This window comes from Doryrhamphus excisus, linkage group LG2, assembly GCF_037039965.1.
Source record: "Doryrhamphus excisus strain RoL-2023G ecotype Guam linkage group LG2, RoL_Dexc_Guam_v1.1, whole genome shotgun sequence".
Taxonomy (NCBI): domain Eukaryota; kingdom Metazoa; phylum Chordata; class Actinopteri; order Syngnathiformes; family Syngnathidae; genus Doryrhamphus; species Doryrhamphus excisus.
In genome coordinates, this window is record NC_136358.1 from 12,468,675 (window position 1) to 12,486,725 (window position 18,051).

At 40.2% G+C, this 18,051-nt stretch overlaps 1 long non-coding RNA gene across 2 annotated transcripts in view; it reads right to left on the reverse strand.

Annotated features, from left to right (window-relative positions):
- The window catches only part of LOC131132815 (uncharacterized), a 42,292-nt gene that overhangs the window by 14,920 nt on the left and 9,321 nt on the right, over positions 1-18,051 (reverse strand). Inside the window, exon 2 of one of the 2 annotated variants that reach the window (XR_013630166.1) lies at positions 3,381-3,468. This is a non-coding gene — a long non-coding RNA (uncharacterized LOC131132815). Of the gene's footprint in view, positions 1-1,816; positions 3,469-18,051 lie in introns of those variants that run through there. The other variant, XR_013630165.1, reaches the window with a different exon arrangement.

Below are 18,051 nucleotides of genomic sequence, written 5' to 3' on the forward strand. Positions count from 1 at the left end.
CTACCACAGGCAGCTGGCTGGGATCCCAGCAAGGCCAGGAGACTGATTCAGGGGGAAAAAGGTGTTAAAACATCAATAGGATTTTGTTACAAACCCACACTTGTGTAATGTGTAGTGCCTTGCTCAAACCTGCAGGACATCACACCCAAAGCATCTTCTCAACGCCGCAGTCAACTACTCCACAATTGCACTTAGCCTTCAGTGCACTGAATGGTAAACAACCAAGAGAATGAGAGGAACTCTATAAAAAGAGCCAGCGTCTCCATGGTGACGCCAGAGGCAAAGAGAGGGGTCAGTCCCACTGGCCCTGCCAACTTCTTTCTATAGCCCAAAGCAATATGACACGATCATTTGCTTTCTTTGACCACGTCCACGCTCAGAAACCAAAGGTCAAAGACAGGAACAATCATCCAGGGAGAGTTCTTCAGTACATGAGTTCATACTAGTGTTTCAGTGCGTATTTGCTCTTATACTGCACCTTATACAGATACATCTTTTAGGAAAAAACAACTAATGACCCACCTAGCATCTTCTTTCAAATAAAAAAGTAAACAAATAATAAAACTTTGTAAACAACATGTATACATTAGTTCCTCTGTGCTACGTAAACTGGTACTGAGGATCCTCCTGTGCTCTGTAACGATTGACAAGTAGACTGACCAATGAGGAGTGAGTGAAGCAACCGACCCATCCCATCTGTCATAATTCTACTAAAACGGACATCATAGGGTCCTCGTTGTAGTATGACCAACATGTAGACTCACCAATGAAGAATGAACAAAGAAACAGACCAATCACAACCGGCCAATCACGAATGCCATGTGTAATGATTGGCATGAGTACGGACCAATCTTAACAGTTTTCCTGACAAATGACAACAATAAAAATGAGTGACCAATCACTACTCTAATCTAGAGTGAGCGACGCAACCAACCAATCATTGGTCCTGCTTGTATTATGAACCACGTGTAGACTGACCAATAGAGACATGGAGACTGGCCACCGTGTCGTCTCTGCAGTCACAATTCGAGCAGACTGACTGTAAAGATCAAGTCTGATGTCCTGACTCAGCATTACATCAGTGTAAAAATTCAAATGACTCCACTCATAAATGATGATTATTATTACTTATCTTCTTTTGTGTCTGTTATTATATGGGAGCCAGGCAACGACATTTCGTTGGCAATTTCACTACTGTGTTTTTGTGCAATGACAATAAAAGGGAGTCTATCTAGTCTATCTATACACCGTTGGCATATCATTAGTGGGCTGCCTCTTTAACCAATCACAGTCTCCAGAGTGTAGTGGCGCTAACTGGGTCACAGGTGTAAGCAAATGAAGCTCCTCAGAGAACCACTTCGCTGGAAAGAGAGAGGGCTATGTTTCCCAATAGAGATCATGATCTATGGTCACACATAGCGGGGTTAGAACGGCATTTAAAAAAAGAACACCGCACACGTGTGACCCCTTGCCTCTCATCCTGCTAAAAAAAGACTTGCTGACGCCATGTTTGTCTTTTTTTGTCACGAGGAAGTGGAGGGCAAAGGTGAACCACACAGTGAGCACCCAACTATTCATAAAGGTCAGGATTCTTGGAACGGCAAACAGAGTAGTAGCAGGCACGCACTAAATCAGTTGTTGTCATTTATCATGGGTGGCATCCAGGCTTGTCCACCAATAAAGTCATGTTACCATGGGAAATAAAGATTTATAATGGACTTTTTTAAACATAAAAAACCTGGTACTGTGTTTTTTTTTTAAAAAGCATTTTAGTATTTTGTATTTTCAATGGGACATTTCTTTTGCCTGTCGCGTCGCCATTGTGGCTTTCAGCCAAATGTTTGAAAAATGAATATCCTCAGGCAAAAATGTCACTGATACCAACACGGTACAAAATGTCCACAGGATCTCTTCAGAGTTAGTCTGAACTGTTTGTTCATTCTTGGCTCATGGTAGTTGTTTCCTGTTCCTTCAGTGTGTGTGTTTATTTTGACATGAAGCGCATGACTCAAGAACAACAGAAGGGATATAAATGTTAATTATTGACGCATTAAAATGTCACACACTCACATGACAGAAGCTGGGGAACAGATGAAAAAAATGAATAAATCCTATCCTATCATATTTTCAACATAATGAAATTGGAATTGTACATTTACTGTTATATGAGTGTATGTGTGTGTGTGTGTGTGAGGTTGACGCACTGTGACTCATCATCTTATGCAATACCATTAAAGGTGCTTTTAAAGGAGGCAACAGGCATAACCCTCTTTCAATGGGTGACAGATGTGGGTGAACAACAAGAAGCCAATGGAATTCACACACACACACACAATGATTCATCATTATGCATCACAAATAATCCTATGATATTTGTGCTAATCTTGAACTTTCACCCCAGTCGTTGCCATCTTCAACCACAGTCTTGTGTTCCCAAGCTACACCCCACAGCTCAAATCTTATATAGTGGGGGCTCGGTTTTGGTTATTATTCTGTTTCAAATGGTCTGAAAAAAAGTCCAAAAAAATGAATGGTTTTTTTCCTCGTATGAAATAATTTAATAATGTCATTCCAGACACCCAATAATTTGGTAATTTTACATGAAGAAAACAAAGTTAAATCGATACATATTTTTGGCAGTAATTTTCATAAAAACCATACAAAAACTGTATTTTTGCAAAAAATAGCTGCAAACAACTAACGTTTCTGTGATACTAATATATTCTGTTGTATTTCATATGCATCCAATCCAAATTGTATTGGTATATGTTTGTATATTTAAGTGTTAAGTGCTGTGTGATGAGTTTAGTGTTCTGGGTAAGAGTACACCGTGAGTCAGTCTGGTATATCATTGTCAGCATTTTTTTCTAGCTTATGATGAGTTCCTGTCCTGTCTCCTGTCCTCACGGACGTTATACACCGAAATGTACGGTAGTTTGCATTTAACAACATGATTTGTCTGGAATCTTAAGGAGGACAAAAAATGTATAGTGTGATTTTCAGTGTGCTGCCCTGCAATATTACTAACATACTACATAATTTATACATCTTCCTCCATGTGCTGCCATTGTGCCTGCAAGCAAACATAAAGTCCAAATGAAGAGCCAAAGTTCATTGTGAGAAGGAGTGGTCACAAAAACGCACACCCTTTACAACAGGTAGAATCATGCTAACCCGCCCACACACACACATTTTTCTCGTTCCGCAGCCACATAAACAATTGAGTGTAGGGTGTAGACACACAAAGAAGCCTTAACCACAGCCAGCACGGGTGCACAAATAAAATTGATTATGCATCGTCACTTGGTGTTGGAATTACAGATTCGGCAAATCAAGTGAAGGATTCTTACACACAAGTACACAAACACCCACGTTCAGACCTTTGTTCCAGGAGTGCGTCATTCCAGTGCTGCCTGCTAATTTGAGCCCCGCACACATTGACGGCTGTGCACTAACCTCCAGCGGTGTCTGTAGAGAGAGAGAGAGAGAGAGAGAGAGAGAGAAAACATGGTTACGTAAGAAGTCCCTGAGAGATGGACAGCATCTCTTTACTGCCCGCCCTTGGTTATCAACAGACAGCTAGCCTCGCAGTCCTGTAGGGAGCAAGGGAGGAGAGAGACAGTTACATAAATACCATTCAACATCATCAAACACAAATTACAGTATACCGATTCAACGTCCTTTCAAAAGAAGAACATAGCTGTGCAAGAAATTCCAGGTCAATCGGTCAAACTTTTGACTTTAAAACTGAAATATAATAGGACAAGCATGCACCGTAGGGGTGCATGTTTTGGTGTGTAGTGGTTCAAGTTAGTTGAAATAAATTCACACTGTCATGTGAAAAAATTAGAAAAACATTTTGCTTGATGGGCATGTTTCTCACGCAATGTTGCTCAAATTTTACAAACACATGCGTGTCAGTTCCTTATCTGTTATATTATCTTCCTGATCTGTTGGGTGCATTTGTGAGAATATTCAAGTCAATATGACTGCCGGGGGTCAAACTTTGAGATTTAATAACAGTAACACCATGTGGCAATAATAGCACAGACAACACCGTTAAGGTTAGTAATACAAGATGGAAGCCAATCACAGGGCACATATAGACATACAACCATTCACACTCACAATCATACCTATGGACAATTTGGAGTCGCCAATTAACCTAGCATGTTTTTGGAATGTGGGAGGAAACCGGAGTACCCGGAGAAAACCCACGCATATACGGGGAGAAGATGCAAACTCCACACAGAGATGGCCGAGGTTGGAATTGAACTTGGGTCTCCTAGCTGCGAGGCCTGCGTATAACCACTCTTCACCGTGCAGCCCATCTATTATCATTTATATGCAACAATATATTGTGATATATATCATTATTGTATATAGGCCATATCACCTATTCCTAGTGGCGGTGCATGTTGTGACAAATTTGACAAATAGCTTACACAAAAAGTAATTGGAAAAAAATAGGACATCATTACCTACTTCCCAGCAGCATTACACAGCCACTACTATCAGACAGTGTGCAGTGTCCAGCAGAGTAATAAAGTTGCCACTTACATGACGCTATATACTTTATACTTTATACATCAAAAAAGGAATCAAACCAACACTTTGGTTTGATTAGGCTGGCCTGGCTAACACTTTCTTGTTGAACACAAAAAAGGATCCTGAACAATATTTTGTATTTACTAATTTGATACACTATTTTGTAGTACTTTCCAAACAGTAAGTTGTAAACATATTGGAAGGACGGAATTTGATTTATTGCAAAATGTTCCACAGTTTGAAAGCTGCATGTCATCAAAGTGTAATCTTTACTTGCTGTAAATCAACAGCACACGAGAAGGGAGGCAGTCAATGGATTTCATAGTGGGAAGTAATGTATCACGTTCTAAAGGCCAGCTGTGCCATCCGCTCCGCCTTACTGAAATATATTCTGGATGAACTCAACATGAACATCATGTATTGTACATAAACTAATGATAAAACAATATATATTGATTTACTACGTTCCTACTTATCACAAGATAGGTCAAATATTTTGAGACGTCTGCTCAGTGAGGTCTCTGGCACACAGGGTAGCAGTCATTTAATTACATAAATGCTACCTGAATTCATTTAATCTTTTCTAAGGATTATTTAACAAAGGCATTTGTGCATATAACTTCACCAAAAAATTAGTTAGAGCACTTGTTTGGGACATTTAGCCTTCCTGATACATCATGCTCGGTGTTAGCATGTTAGCATTCATAGCATGCTAATATTAGCGCAGTAGAATTTTTTTTTGCTATTTTCATTGGTAGACACATACAGTGCATCCGGAAAGTATTCACAGCGCTTCACTTTTTCTACATTTTGTCATGTTACAGCCTCATTCCAAACTGAATTAAATTGTTGATTGTTGATTGGACATGATTTGGAAATATAATAACTGTCTATATAAGGTCCCACAGTTGACTGTGCATGTCAGAGCACCAACACCAAGCATGAAGTCAAAAGAACTGTCTGTAGACCTGCGAGACAGGATTGTCTTGAGGCACAAATCTGGGGAAGGATACAGAAAAATTTCTGCTGCTTTGAAGGTCCCAATGAGCACAGTGGCCTCCATTATTCGTAAATGGAAGACGTTTGGAACCACCAGGACTCTTCCTAGAGCTGGCCGGCCTTCTAAACTGAGCGATCAGGGAAGAAGGGCCTTAGTCAGGGAGGTGACCAAGGCCCCGATGGTCACTCTGTCAGAGCTCCAGCGTTCCTCTGTGGAGAGAGGAGAGCCTTCCAGAAGGACAACCATCTCTGCAGCAATCCACCAATCAGGCCTGTATGGTAGAGTGGCCAGACGAAAGCCACTCCTTAGTAAAAGGAACATGGCAGCCCGTCTGGAATTTGCCAAAAAAGCACCTGAATGACTCTCAGACCATGAGAAACAAAATTCTCTGGTCTGATGAGACAAAGATTGAACTCTTTGGTGTGAATGCCAGGCGCCATGTTTGGAGGAAACCAGGCACTGCTCATCACCAGGCCAATACCATCCCTACAGTGAAGCATGGTGGTGGCAGCATCATGCTGTGGGGATGTTTTTCTGCAGCAGGAACTGGCAGACTAGTCAGAATAGAAGGAAAATGAATGCAGCAATATATAGAGATATCCTGGATGAAAACCTGCTCTGGAGCAGGAGGCCACTGTGCTCATTGGGACCTTCAAAGCAGCAGAATTTTTTCTGTATCCTTCCCCAGATTTGTGCCACAAGACAATCCTGTCTCGCAGGTCTACAGACAGTTCTTTTGACTTCATGCTTGGTGTTTGTGCTCTGACATGCACAGTCAACTGTGGGACCTTATATAGACAGTTATTATATTTCCAAATCATGTCCAATCAACTGAATTTACTGCAGGTGGACTCCAATTAAGCTGTAGAAAGATCTCAAGGATGATCAGTGGAAAAAAGATGCACCTGAGCTCAATTTTGAGCTTCATGGCAAAGGCTGTGAATACTTATGTAAATGTGATTTTTTTGTTTTCTATTTTTAATAAATTCAAAACATGTCAAAAAAATCTTTTTTCACATTGTCATAATGGAGTCTTTTGTGTAGAATTTTGAGGTAAGAGATTATTTTAATTCAGTTTGGAATGAGGCTGTAACATGACAAAATGTAGAAAAAGTGAAGCGCTGTGAATACTTTCCGGATGCACTGTACATGAGTTAGCATGCAAACATTAGCATTATAACAATTATAGTAACATTTTAGCAGTTTCCAAGGTAAGCACTTGGAAAAATATTCGGTGTTAACATACTAATATTAGCATAGTGAAATTTTTTGCTATTTTCATGGGTAAACACATTTATATGAACACTTAGCGGTATCATACTAGTATGTTAATATTAGCGCAGAAGCATTTTTGCTATTTTGATTGGTAGACCTTACTTGTATATGAACATTATCATGCTAGGTGTTAGCATGCTAATATTAGCATGTTAACATAATTATGGTAACATTTTTATCATTTTCCAAGGTAAACACCATCATGCTAGTTGTTCCCATTTTAACATTAGCATGTTAGCATGTTTCCCCATCACTCATTTAAAAAAGCATGAACGGTATTGACACATACAGTACACAACAAAGCAGTAAGCTGGTCCGGCGGCAGGGAACGTTCACAAGCCTGGACGTACAGCAGTGCTGTCAGTCCTGTTGCCCCTGGCCCGTGACACATTTATCCGCTCAGCTTGACAAGGTAAAGACCATAACCAGGAGAGAACGTACATTGCCTGAAGGACATGTGACTGATCGAGCGGCTATGGAGCAATTGTCTAATATCCAGCTGCAGGGAGATGTCACATAGTGCATCCCCATTGTCTTAAATGGTATAATCTAGTGGTGACAGCGCTCATTATTTTGACAAGCAACTCAAGTGGCTGGCTCTGACGATGTAATGAATGGCATGTACACCATGTTCTTGAATGCCTCCAAACAACAACCACACACTTTGCCCAAAGAATGTTTCCTGGCATCGCCCCAACTCTCTCCAGTACCCTGTGCACACTTGGTGTATGACACACATTTCTCAGTCTCCTATTTTCTTGCTGTAAATTTTTGGTTAAATTCAATAAACACAATATCTTAGCATCTTATCTTGAAAAATGTGACTGTCCCACTCCTTAATGTTATGTTTTTGTATGTGATATATGGCACCTATTATGTAGGACTAGGCAGATTTCAGTGTACTTTATATGTAAAAAAATGGATAAAGTGCATAACAACTCCTCTTCAAAGCCACACAGTAAAATAATGTGTTTTGATTCAAATGTTTTTGCAGACATTGACTAAGGGCCAAGTTAGATTCCAGTAAATTTTTACTAGTGATCAGGATCGCCATCTGGAATCACAGCGCTGCAGGATTTGGGTAAGATAGATACTTTGGCTTCATGGCCTCTAATAAGTCAGGATTATATTACATATGTCCAGGTATTTCTACTCTATGTATACAGATAGAAAAATAAACTAGTACTGTTCTCCGCTTATGCTCTCATCTCAACAGTGGTCCGATTTTCCCATAAATCACATTAAGGGAGTTGTTTTGTCGGATGTGAACAATCTCAGGCACGTGGGTTGTATACCATGTGTTTGTGTGTGTCTCTATGTGTGTGTGAGACTATTCCTCCTCCATGAAACCCTCAGGGAAAACAGTTGATTCGGTAACCTAACACCCACTCTGGTCGGCTGCACGCTTTACGACACTTACGATACGTAACACAACTTATGAACTCTGGCGCTTGTTCAAAAATGTTCTTTTATCTCTACATGACTGTTTGCTGACTCAGGCTTTTTTGTTGCTAAACTAAAAAGGAAGAGAAAGAAGAGTTTAGCACAATAGTGGAATTTTAAGCGAGTCATGCAGCTTATGCGATGAACTTTTTACAAATCTATTGCATGCCACCACAACAGGTGGCGCTGTTGATTCCATTTAAGGCTGCCGAAGGCTGATTTTATTGGTTTTAATGATCACATATCATAGGTAATGAACTGAAGGTGTGTGCATATTTGGGGGCGTGGTTGCAAGTGTCACTAATGCAAGAATATGATGTCCATCCATCCATTTTCTATGCTGCATAATCCTCATTAGGGGATAGAGGTATGCTGGAGCCTATCCCAGATGACTTTGGCAGAGGGGCAGAGAGGCGGGGTACACCTTTGACTGGTCGCCATATAGACAACCATTCACATTCATACCAATGTACAATTAAATAGAGTCAATTAATGGTTTAGAATAGTGATAAAAGTCACATGACACAGATTGTGACAGTTTTATATAGTTGTAGAATTGAAGGATATTTTTCTATACTTTTTGTGCACTTGATTCAGATTTCTCAAGCAGGATGTTTTGTCAGTATAGGTACACTTCTTATTTGCAAAGCAAAATGCATTACTTTGTGAATGATGATTTGTATTTGCAAACCAGAACGAGTTTATATGGCAATCGTTGGCTGTGAGTAAAACGTGTTGTGCCTGTTTGTGAGGTTTGGGCATGATTTGGCATCTGGTGCTGCTTGTTATCCTTTCCACTTTCTCATGCACTACACATTATCAATAAAGTGATAAAACAATGATATGAAAATAAAGTTACCACATCATGTCTTATCAAAGGATCTTCCTGCTAGAAAATGTTGGAAAAAGTGATTTGACTCGTCAGATGGCAACCTCTGCTGGATCCTTTTCCCCTGTGGATGGGACCATCAAACCACTTTCTATTTAAGTTACCAGAAAAAAGGAATTATTTACAAATTACAGCAGGGATCTAGTGCATGAAAAGGCTTGTTTGTTTTCTCTATGTTCAAGTTGCAATCAAATCAATTCCTTGAGAATACAATGAGCTGGCTGAATGACAATATTCACAGGCTGTATGCAGTATATACAGTGCATCCGGAAAGTATTCACAGCGCTTCACTTTTTCTACATTTTGTCATGTTACAGCCTCATTCCAAACTGTATTAAATTAATCTCTTACCTCAAAATTCTACACAAAATACTCCATTATGACAATGTGAAAAAGGGGTTTTTTTGACATGTCTTGAATTTATTAAAAATAGAAAACAAAAAAATCACATTTACATAAGTATTCACAGCCTTTGCTTAATACTTTGTTGATCCACCTTTGGCAGCAATTACAGCCTCAAGTCTTTTTGAATATGATCCCACAAGTTTAGCACACCTATCTTTAGGCAGTTTTGCCCATTCTTCTTTGCAATAAGTCTCAAGCTCCATCAGGTTGGATGGGAGACGTCTGTGCACAGCCATTTTCAGATCTCTCCAGAGATGTTCGATCGGATTCAAGTCTGGACTCTGGCTGGGCCACTCCCGGACATTCATGGAGTGGTTCTGAAGCCAATCTTTTGAGATCTTGGCTGTGTGCTAATGTCTACTGTCTATATCAGGGGTGGGCAAACTACGGCCCGGGGGCCACATGCGGCCAACCAAGCGTTTGAATCCGGCCCGCCAGTTGCTTTCTAAGTATTTCAACTTTTAACATACAAACTGGCAACATGACTTGCAAGTCTTATTTAGTAAAAAAAAAACAACAAAACTGTCAAATTAAATGACGTAGTTAGATGTGGTGTGATGTTTAAAGTGCTCCTGAAAAAAGGGACATGAAAACATACAGCTGATAGTATATAACACTCACAGATAAAATTAGACAAAAAAAAATTCAAGGAAAATTATAAGTATAAAATAGTGTGTGTGTTAAAAAAAAAATATATATATTCAAGGAAAATTATAAGTATAAAATAGTGTGTGTGTTAAAAAATATATATATATATATATATATATATATATATATATATATATATGTTCTGGCCCCCCGGACAATTTTGTTTCCTCAATGCGGCCCACGAGTGAAAGTATTTGCCCACCCCTGGTCTATATGGTCAAGGTACATGACCAGTCTACTGAGGTCAAGAGCGCTCTGGAGCAGGTTTTCATCCAGGATATCTCTATATATTGCTGCATTCATTTTCCTTCTATCCTGACTAGTCTGCCAGTTCCTGCTGCTGAAAAACATCCCCACAGCATGATGCTGCCACCACCATGCTTCACTGTAGGGATGGTATTGGCCTGGTGATGAGCAGTGCCTGGTTTCCTCCAAACATGGCGCCTGGCATTCACACCAAAGAGTTCAATCTTTGTCTCATCAGACCAGAGAATTTTGTTTCTCATGGTCTGAGAGTCATTCAGGTGCTTTTTGGCAAATTCCAGACGGGCTGCCATGTTCCTTTTACTAAGGAGTGGCTTTCGTCTGGCCACTCTACCATACAGGCCTGATTGGTGGATTGCTGCAGAGATGGTTGTCCTTCTGGAAGGCTCTCCTCTCTCCACAGAGGAACGCTGGAGCTCTGACAGAGTGACCATCGGGGCCTTGGTCACCTCCCTGACTAAGGCCCTTCTTCCCCGATCGCTCAGTTTAGAAGGCCGGCCAGCTCTAGGAAGAGTCCTGGTGGTTCCAAACGTCTTCCATTTACGAATAATGGAGGCCACTGTGCTCATTGGGACCTTCAAAGCAGCAGAAATTTTTCTGTATCCTTCCCCAGATTTGTGCCTCAAGACAATCCTGTCTCGCAGGTCTACAGACAGTTCTTTTGACTTCATGCTTGGTGTTTGTGCTCTGACATGCACAGTCAACTGTGGGACCTTATATAGACAGTTATTATATTTCCAAATCATGTCCAATCAACTGAATTTACTGCAGGTGGACTCCAATTAAGCTGTAGAAAGATCTCAAGGATGATCAGTGGAAAAAAGATGCACCTGAGCTCAATTTTGAGCTTCATGGCAAAGGCTTGTTTTCTATTTTTAATAAATTCAAAACATGTCAAAAAAAACTTTTTTCACATTGTCATAATGGAGTATTTTGTGTAGAATTTTGAGGTAAGAGATTTAATTAATACAATTTGGAATGAGGCTGTAACATGACAAAATGTGGAAAAAGTGAAGCGCTGTGAATACTTTCCGGATGCACTGTATAAGCCTATATGACAAATATTATGTTCTATGCAAAGCAAATACATTCATTCAGTTTTGCAATTGACTGCTCTGCCTAGCCCAAGGGAAGCAATGTGAAGCACTCTTGACTTCTTACACAAGAGCGATTGTGTCTTGTCATGCAATTCCGGTTCAATTAACCATAACCGCAGTCTTTTTGTAAACTGGTTGCTATACTGTCATGTTGTACAGCAGTCAAAAGCTTATGTCTGATCTTGTCCGGCAACACAATTGGCAGCCACAAACACACAGCAGCAGCAACAGTGCATTTGCATGCAGGACGCATAGTTCTTAATTTCACCACTGTTATGCAATCTGTCTTCCTTCCTCCCTGCTGCTATAAATACAGCAAAATGGTTCTACTAAATTTAATTAGTTCCAAAGAATTTAGGATCCTACGCTTGAGGTAAAGGTCAGAGGAGACGCGAAAGCCAAACATAACCATGGACTTTAAGGTCCAGCATATTGGTGAGGGCTGCACGGCGATCGAGTGGTTAGCGTGCAGGCCTCACAGCTAGAGTTCAATTCCACCCTCGGCCATCTTTGTGTGGAGTTTACATGTTCTCCCCGTGGGTTTTCTCCACAGACTCCTGTTTCCTCCCACATTCCAAAAACATGTTAGGTTAATTGCCGACTCCAAATTGTCCATAGGTATGAATGTGAGTGTGAATGGTTGTTTGTCTATATGTGCCCTGTGATTGGTTGGCCACCAGTCCAGGGTGTACCCCGACTCTCGCCCGAAGAGAGCTGGGATAGGCTCCAGCACCCCCTGCGACCCTCGTGAGGATAAGCAGTAGAAAATGAATGAATATTGGTGTTTTTCGATATAGTGTCAGAAAATGGTGGTAAAAATGGCCACCTATGTCAGTGCTCTACGTTACAAAACAAAAATGACTTGCCCATGGGGAATCCTTAAGGTGAGAACTACTTGCCCGAACTTGCCCCATGTAGAATGAAAAGACTGCCATAATGATATCATATATCAATATATGCTGATAATTCATCAGATAATAGTACTGATGCATTGTATTTGGAGGAATGTTTGAAAATTTGTGGAGATGTATGTTAACATGGCAAGCCATGCTACCTTACACATCGTACTCGTAGTAAGCAGTGATATTTATAGGTTGTGCACCACAATGACACATTTGTGTACTAGTAAAGTGTTTTTAATCCAGAAAAAAATGCTCAATGGTCAAACAATAATTTGTGAAGCAAAGGTGAGAAAAATACACAGAGAAATTGAACCGCTAGATTTTGCAGCTTGTGCAAAATCAGCACTTGGTATTGGATCTAATCGTGGTGTTTCATTGTGACCACTTCAAATTGTCGTGATTCACTCACCTTTGCCATCATTTGATTTGCTGCCGCTAATAAAATACTTGTTTAGGAGGCCCTGTTTCATCAATTTTGGTGTTTTCCTTCAGAAGTTGTTGAAGAATTAGACGTTGGCAGGGACGCCATGATAGATGTTTTCCTAGTAAAACGATCGCTGATTGGTTGATCGCGAACAAGAACGGGTGTGGGTAAAACGCGGATTGTGGATTACGGACCGCGGTCTAAATAAACGATTCTGATTGGTCCATTTCAAGATTTGCAAGGATTGGTTTGCAAATTACCACCAGAATTACGAAGTCCATGTTTTACCAACACCCAAGAAGAACCGCTTTAAAAAAAACTCTTGGCAGTACGGCATGCTAAAGTGCACTTGCCCGACGGGAATATTAATGATTGGATTTACTTGCCCGAATTTTGTTTTAACTTGCCCCGGGCCATCGGTACATCGTTATTGTCGAGCCCTGTGTCAGGGTCCGGCTTGTGAGTTGTAAAGTTCGACCCCAGGATGCAGAGATTAGGACCCAAATGCAGGTAAATGTATTTATTTTTGCTCTGGCGCAGTAGCAAGGCAAACTCAACATAAGACAATGAACGAGCACACACCTGAACTAAATAGGGAGTGTGGAAATTGAAAACAGGTGTGGGAGAAAAATGGCAAGGAATGGAAAGCAGAACACAGCAACAGAGGAAGTGACTACAAAATAAGGGCACGAACGAGGAACAGAGAGGAAAGACAAAAACTAAGGAAGCTGTCACGAGGGGGTGAAGCCCGATCGTGACACTCTGTATGTTAACCAACTTCATTGCGTAAGAAATGCGACAAAAGCCGAGAGGTATTGAAAAAACTGTATGTCGTGGGGACGGTCAGTTTCAAGGCGGGCATCATTAAGTGCAGAATTCGACATCCACGCTCATGATTTGTACTATGTAGACCTTGTGGTCATTAAATCAAATAAACATGCGAGTAATGTTATGTCAGCCGGGGTACGTGAATAAAAATTCAGAGTGCGCCTGAATGCCTCACAGCACAAGGAGAATGGAGCAGAAAGGAGACAGAGTGTGAAGTTTTATGTATATTTTGTACTTTAGATACTGCTTTATCATGTGCAGTGCAACATGTGCAAAAGTTGTGGCTGTAACATGTATGAGTATGACTTTATGGAGCGTTTACAACATGCAACATGCTAACTACTGGTCTCAGCATACTGTTCCCGGGCGCTGCTGCAAAAGCCATTGTTGATAAATGCTTGTCACAGTACAGAAGTGCCATTGCCACAGTGTGCCTGCGCGCGCGTGTGTGTGTGTGTGTGTGTGTGTGTGTGTGTGTGTGTGTGTGTGTGTGAAAGCGGCGCTCCGACAAATGCAGTGACTTATTACTCACGAGGAGAATATGTTTGTTAAGTAAGATACTCCTGTGTTCCTGTGAAATACATGCAGTGAAAAGTATAACGAATCCTATACAGTTTCTGGACTGCAGGACATGATGACATGACATTGATAAAGTCGCCCATCCCACTCATTTTGAATGCCTTTCCCCTATGACTGCTGCATATTCATATTTTATTTCAACTTAAGGTGAAGGTGTTCCACAGGAGGCATTCATGAGTTTAGTGTGTATCTGAGGCTTATTAGGGCTTTGCTGAGTAAGCAGATCACACAGCTTTTAGAATGACTCAATTAGAATTAGCTTTCAAGCTAGCTTTTATTCTGGTCTTCATGAATTTACATTAAATTCAAACTATACAAAGTTTATATGCAGCGGCCATAGCTTTAGGCATCATTTCTCTTGACAGTAAATACCACAACACAATACAGAATTAATGAATTATTGTAGAGCTGCAACAATTAATCGACTACCCAATTAATCAACAACTATTTTGGTGATTCATTAATTTTTTTTTTATTTAAATGTGTAAATATCCTTTGATTTCAGCCTCTCAAATGTGGATTTTTTTTAATTTCCTTCGTCATCCATGAAAGCAGACCTATTATATTTGTGTTTTTGTCAAAACAAGATATTCAATTTTGACGTTGTTGGGCATTTTTACCTCTTTGTCGCGGACCCAACCACTAACTTTATTTTCATTTGGTCCATCTATGGCCTAACTGATGACTGCAGTAATTGCAACTTTGGATGAATCGACTAGGAAAATGATCATAATTGTATTTTTGTATTTAATGTTGTACTCAAGCTATTTGACAAACATTCAACATCATGTTAACATAATATTCAAGTGGCAACCTGATGTTTGTGCACTTATTTGCTCCAGCTGTTCAAATATTATATTTCCAAATCAAGAGGCAGAAATTTTAAATGCTTTTGTAATCCAATTAATCGAAAAAAATAATCAACCAATTAATCGGTTATTAAAATAAACATTAGTTACAACCCTAAATTATAGTCACATTCACTCCTACTTTTTGTACTTTTTAGATGTTTAGAAAATAAAAAATGCAAGCATTTCTATACCAATTACTGCAAAATACACTAATGCCCTAATCACATTATTGCACTGCATTTATATATTTAAAATATATTCCTTATTATACATTTGACTTCATATACATTATATCAATTTTCTATTTGGTTTATAGTCATATTATTTTAATATCATTCTATCATATAATACATAGTATAACCTCAAAATAAATGCATAGTGAAAGGCATATACTGTATGAAATTGTATTTTTTGATAATTAAAATGATATAGTATAATTACATATACATGGACTATTCTAGAATGTTTTTTTATTCATTACAATTCTTCTCATCCTTTCTCTGATTTTCTTGTTGTCTGGTTTCTGTGCCTCCACCTCCCACCGCCTTGCTTCTTCCCTGTTCCCACGGCAACTCATGGCTATTGGTTACATAATGCTTGCGTTGTCAGCTTTGTGTGTGTGCGCGTTTTGTGTGTGTGTGTGTGTGTGTGTGTGTGCTTAAAGCTGCCCCAGGCTTGGGAAACCAAAACGTTCAGGTTTTATTAGATTCTGAGCTCATGCGAATGCATTTGCTGATAGCGTTAACACAGGTTGAGCTTAAATACATCTTCGTTCATTACAGTGTAACTTGCTAAAGTCAGTGTCCCACTTATGTTGATGTGTCCCAAGACAACCAGTCTTGTCCACTGTGTTCTTCTTATCACTAAATGTGCTCGCTAGAATCCAAGTCGATAAATCGTCAACCGCTTATGTGTTTCCAAGTGCCCCTTAGACTGACTGATGTCAAGATAAGCAGGTTCCACTGTATTAATTTCCATTCCATGGGAAAAATATCCCACAAGCGATTATGGTTCACGACATAGTGATGCCTTGTATGTAAGACCAGCCTAGTGTATGAGGCACATGTGTGTGTGTATGATAACGTTCAATGCTGTTGTTGGTGGTATGAATGGGGATTAGTGTTTGATTAAATAGTGAGGTGGATGTGTGGCAGATCAACACACACAACCACACACACACCGTCATGGCCGTCAGATTCCTTCTAATGGCATTAGGCAGGCCACAGCAGGAGAAGGCCAAGCTGCTGCTCACTTCAATTAGAGCCATGGCAAGGAGGCATGCCACACACTGAGCATGTCTTCATTCATCTCATTTTATATTTATGAAGGGAGAAATCAGGAAATACATAAACGTTGCTGCAGGGGAGATTTTGGCACATTAGTGACGTGTTTTTACACTGGAAAGACCGGGGTGTATTTGCATAAATGAGAGCTTGTTTTGTACGTGCGTGTGTGTGAAACGAGCAGCTGCAGTGACTGAGCTCTTTTCTTTAGAAGCCCTCCAGACTGCAAAGGAGGAGCAGAATGTGGTAGTAGTAAACGCATTATTTGAAACCGCATAAGCTTTTACAACCTTCGCTCTAGTGTCATCACGTTCTGACTTACTTACGCACTTACACTTACTGATTACATAAATCCTCAGCACTCAGCAACATCAACATATTAGCTTGGTGTTAGAGGTAACGGATCAGAATTTCCAGACTGTAGAGCGCACCGATGTATAAAATAGTAGTCTACCAGAAAAGTTATTCATCAGCGTCTTCATCCTCCTCCTGGGGACTAAAACCACTAAAGTCGTCTTCTTTAGTGTCAGAATTGATCAGCCTGATAATTCCTTCGTCACACAGTTTTTCAGTCTATCTCTCTTTTGTTGTCACTATTGAAGTCACTTTCAACTCGAGGCAAATTAGCCATTAGCTTAATCTGTCCTTGTCATCACGCAGCCTTTCAAAACCCATTTTTATAGCATTTTTTTCACTATAAAGAACGACACACAATAAACCTTGCAATCCTACCTACACTTGATGTTCCCAGCGTCACTCATTGGCTCCAATATTGAGACATGAGACACTTTTTTCTATCAGAGTTCGACACCTTCCATGGTCCAAACAGCTGTAGTAACTTACACTTGATCAAACCTACTTAATATTTGTCAGATCAAAAACCATTCTCGGCATAACACTACAAAACATGATATTAGCGTCCACTTCACTTGCCCGTGCATGACTTCCTGATGCTGCACTCTGAGCATCATGGGAATTATAGGTCTTTTTAGCCGGTCATATCACTGTATAAGCCACAGGGTTCAGACAGCGAGAAAAAGTAGCAACTTATACACCGTAAATTACAGTAATAATCGTTTATATAATAATTTGTACAATATGATGAGGGTCAAGAAAAATGATCTACTAGCTAAAAACGGCCCATAGCTGCACTTTGGACACCCCTAAGGAAGAGATTCAAATCACATAAAAAGATCCTGTTTTTGGTACTGAACTTTGAAAAGAATACAGAGAGAGTATTACCAAGAAATACGTGAATATGTATTTTGCACGCCATTGTCCAGGAACAAGCATTGAGTTTTTTTTTTCTGGGAACATCACAACGTCAAGGGAAGCAGAGGCAAGGCTATTAACAGTAAGTGTTCCGGGTCCATTTTCAAAAAATCTAGGCCAGTCACTCTGACGTAGGTAACATGGCGAAGAAGAAGGGAGCTGTGGCGTGGCTCATCAATGTGTGGAAGAGGCGTGTGAAGTCAAAACTGGAGGGAGAACCTGTCCAGCTGGTCTATTTGGTTGTGGTCACCGGGGAAACTGGTGTCATAGTGCAGAAAGTCAAATCCCTCACCCGCCCTTCTCCACGCACTGGACAAATAGATGACAGGCCAAAGAAACTCTC